The sequence below is a fragment of the Notamacropus eugenii genome, chromosome 5 (assembly GCF_028372415.1).
Source record: "Notamacropus eugenii isolate mMacEug1 chromosome 5, mMacEug1.pri_v2, whole genome shotgun sequence".
Taxonomy (NCBI): domain Eukaryota; kingdom Metazoa; phylum Chordata; class Mammalia; order Diprotodontia; family Macropodidae; genus Notamacropus; species Notamacropus eugenii.
The window spans coordinates 324,877,555-324,881,953 of NC_092876.1; the positions used below are offsets into that span (position 1 = coordinate 324,877,555).

At 41.6% G+C, this 4,399-nt stretch overlaps 1 non-coding gene across 1 annotated transcript; it reads left to right on the forward strand.

Annotated features, from left to right (window-relative positions):
* The first annotated feature begins 470 nt into the window (after positions 1–470).
* On the forward strand, positions 471–633 carry LOC140509430 (U1 spliceosomal RNA). The gene has a single exon (XR_011968748.1). It is a non-coding gene; the product is annotated as a U1 spliceosomal RNA (small nuclear RNA).
* Positions 634–4,399: the final 3,766 nt, after the last annotated feature.

Consider the following 4,399-nt stretch of genomic DNA (forward strand, 5'->3'; position numbering starts at 1 on the left):
GAAGGTTACTGCTTTGAAGGACAGCATGGGTCTGAAACCTTATAAATGTTTCCAACTTTTCATCATCATGGAGTATCTGGGGTAAGGGAGGTTGGAAAAGGCCTGGAATGGATTTGGGGGAGATAGTTGAACTCAGGAAGCGGCCAAATTCATTTGGACCTGTGAGTTCAGAGAGGCTTGATTCCAAGGTGGAACAATAACAAAAGCTAAAACACCTGTTCTGATCCTTTGAGGGTGAGGAAATGTCATAACCTTACATCAGTTCCCATTCATTTTCTTGTCTAAATTCGGCAGGTCAGCCAATAAATGGTGGTCTCCAGTGGGGCAGGTTTGGGAAGTGATGACAGTAAGGGCCAGATCATTATGGGGATGAGGAGACTTGTGTGGGAGTTTTCCCCAAGGAGATGGTGCCTGATCATGTGTTTAGAGTGTGTGTGGTGAGGGAGTGGTGGAGCATGGTGTTGAGCATCATATTTACCTGGCACGGGGTGATTCCATGGTGGTTTCCCCAGGGTGAGGCTTATCCTTTGCACTTGAGAAGGGCTGACTCTGGGGATTTCCCCAAATGTGGGAAACTAGACTGCATAATTTGTTATATGGGGGGGGGGGGGGCGGTGTTTGCACTTTCCCCCTGATTTTTGCACTTTGAAAAGTAGCTATTCTATAATCGTTTGCTGTTTGTGTCCTATGAAAATTTGTCCTCTTAGACTGCATCACAGAGCTGAATTTAATGTTTTTCTGAAAGCTATGTTTAATTTTATTTCTCATTTTACATATAAAGTTAAGCTATATATATATAATATATACATATATATATCTTGATTAGAGGAGCTGTCTTTTTCCTATATTTCTCAACAATCTGTCATTTTATGCCACTTTGTCCTGAACCCTGAAGACACACACTTGAAGAAACATTATAAAGAAAACATCAAGACCAACTTTGCCGCTTGAGTTGACTAGTTTAATATATGGCCTTTTCAAAGTTTAATGGAATAAAAGGAAGGAATTAATTGTCAGTGACTTTTAATGGACATTGTTATTCCTTATTTTTTTTCCTCAAATAGTAGAGAAAGAGGATTTCATAAAAGGCATGGTTCTGAAGCCTTCCAGACTTTCCTAAGCCAACGGTTGCCTATAATGCCTACTAGCACTCTGCCAAAATACTTTTAAAATTTATTTATTTAACTTTGAACATTCATTTTCACAAAATTTTGGGTTCCAAATTTCCTCTCCATTTGTCCCTTCCCCCCACCCCAAAATACTGAACATTCTGATTGCCCCTATCACCAATCTGCCCTCTCTTCTATCATCCCTCCCTTCTCTTGTCCCCATCTTCCCTTTTGTCCTGTAGGGCCAAATAACTTTCTGTACCCCATTACCTGTATTTCTTATTTCGTAGTAGCAAGAACAGTACTCGACAGTTGTTCCTAAAACTTTGAGTTCCAACTTCTCTTCATCCCTCCCTCCCCACCCATTCCCTTTGGGAAGGCAAGCAATTCAATATAGGCCATATCTGTGTAGTTTTGCAAATGACTTCTATAATAGTTGTGTTGTGTAAGACTAACTATATTTCCCTCCATCCTATCCTGCCCCCATTGCTTCTATTCTCTCTTTTGATCCTGTCCCTCCCCAAGAGTGTTGACTTCAAATTGCTCCCTCCTCCCATTGCCCTCCCTTCCATCATCCCCCCCACCCTGCTTATCCTCTTCTCCCCCACTTTCCTGTATTGTAAGATAGGTTTTCACACCAAAATGAGTGTGCATTTTATTCCTTCCTTGAGTCGAATGTGATGAGAGTAAACTTCATGTTTTTATCTCATCCCTCTCTTTTTCCCTCCACTAAAAAGTCTTTTGCTTGCCTCTTTGATGAGAGATAATTTGCCCCATTCTATTTCTCCCTTTCTCCTCCCAATATATTTCTCTCTCACCACTTAATTTCATTTTTTTAAGATATGATCCCATCCTATTCAATTCACTCTGTGCTCTGTGTGTGTGTGTGTGTGTGTGTGTGTGTGTATAATCCCACCCACTACCCAGAAACTGAAAAGTTTCAAGAGTTACAAATATTGTCTTTCCACGTAGGAATGTAAACAGTTCAACTTTAGTAAGTCCCTTATGACTTCTCTTTGCTGTTTACCTTTTCATGCTTCTCTTCATTCTTGTGTTTGAAAGTCAAATTTTCTTTTCAGCTCTGGTCTTTTCATCAAGCATGCTTGAAAGTCCTCTATTTCATTGAAAGACCATTTTTTCCCCTGAAGTATTATACTCAGTTTTGCTGGGTAAGTGATTCTTGGTTTTAGTCCTGTTCCTTTGACTTCTGGAATATCCTATTCCATACCCTTCGATCTCTTAATGTGGAAGCTGCTAGATCTTGTGTTATCCTGATTGTATTTCCACAATACTTGAATTGTTTCTTTCTAACTGCTTGCAATATTTTCTCCTTGACCAGGGAACTCTGGAATTTGGCCACAATGTTCCTAGGAGTTTCTCTTTTTGGATCTCTTTCAGGAGGTGATCTGTGGATTCCTTGAATACTTATTTTGCCCTCTGGTTCTAGAATATCAGGGCAGTTTTCCTTGATAATTTCATGAAAGATGATGTCTAGGCTCTTTTTTTGATCATGGCTTTCAGGTAGTCCCATAATTTTTAAATTGTCTCTTCTGGATCTGTTTTCCACGTCAGTTGTTTTTCCAATGAGATATTTCACATTATCTTCCATTTTTTTATTCTTTTGGTTTTGTTTTGTGATTTCTTCATTTCTCATAAAGTCATTAGCCTTCATCTGTTCCATTCTAAATTTGAAAGAACTATTTTCTTCAGTGAGCTTTTGAACCTCCTTTTCCACTTGGTTAATTCTGCTTTTTAAAGCATTCTTCTCCTCATTGGCTTTTTGACCCTCTCCTGCCAATTGAGTTAGCCTATTTTTCAAGGTGTTATTTTCTTCAGCATTTTTTTGGGTCTCCTTTAGCAAGGTGTTGACCTACTTTTTATGCTTTTCTTGCATCTCTCTCATTTCTCTTCCCAGTTTTTCCTCCACCTCTCTAACTTGATTTTCAAAATCCTTTTTGAGCTCTTCCATGGCCTGAGCTCATTGGGTGGGCTGGGATATAGAAGCCTTGATTTCTATGTCTTTCCCTGATGGTAAACATTGTTCTTCCTCATCAGAAAGGAAGGGAGGAAATACCTGTTCACCAAGAAAGTAACCTTCTATAGTCTTATTTTTTTTCCCTTTTCTGGGCATTTTCCCAGCCAGTGACTTGACTTCTGAGCATCCTCTTCACACCCACTTGGCCTCCAGATCTGCCCAGCTAGCACTTAGGGGCTGAGATTCAAATGCTGCTTCCCAGCCTCAGGGCTTTCAGCGGGGGCAGGGATGCTATTCAGTGTGAGATTAAGTTCAGGTGCTCAGGTGGGGGCAGGGCCACCACACGGGGCTTAGTTCACTCAGGGGGTTTATTCAGAGACCTTCAACAATGGATCCAGGCTCCTGCCTGCTTTGGGAGCCCCTGTCTGCTGCCACCTCTGCTACTGCCTCCCAAGGGGGCCTGAATCATGGAGACACCCCGCTCCCCTCTCAGTGGGCTGAAAAGACCCTCTCACTGACCTTTGGCACCTGTGGGTGGAGGGACCTGCGCTGCTGCTGGAGATTCTGTCCCTGAAGCCTGCTCCAATCTGCTGCTCTTTGTGCCTCATGGCCAAGGCAGAGCAGAGGCTCCGGGTCCAGTGCACGGACCCCTCGTGTCAGTTTTTCAGGTTTCTCTGGAACAGAAATCTCCTCTGCTCCATTGTTCTGTCGCTTCTGCTGCTCTGCTCCAGAATTTGTGGGGAGTTCTTCTTTACAGGTGTTTTATGGGCTGTGGGTTAGGAGCTAGCAGATGTGTATCTTTCTATTCTGCCATCTTGGCTCCTCCCCTGAGAGTCCCCAAAATATTTTTTTTATCTTTTCTTTTTTTAAAATTAATTAATTAATTTTACTTTTAACATTCATTTTCCCCAAAATATTTTTAAGACAATCTTCCACTAGATGAGAGAATGTCTTCTCTGAATAAATTATTTTATGCCACCTAATAATATGGGCCAGTTTATGTGTACACTTCATTAAATAGACTACATTTTACTGTTACTGAAACTTTCTGGTATTTGTCCCAAATGTTGCTTCTGGGGCACTGAAGTGGTAGTTGACAGTTTCTGCTCCTACGTCCCTAGCAGGGGAGATACCTTGATCAAACTAGGCTTTCTCCTTTCAAGGCCTAGAAATTTGCACTTCCAGGTGTTCTGACCTCTGTGATTTCTCCCAAAGTGGAAAAACTACCACATTATGCCTTATATGTAAGAAACTGATTCCCGTGTGCTTTTACACTGGCCTGATATTCTGCCTGGTTCCCTCTTGTCTTTGGCTG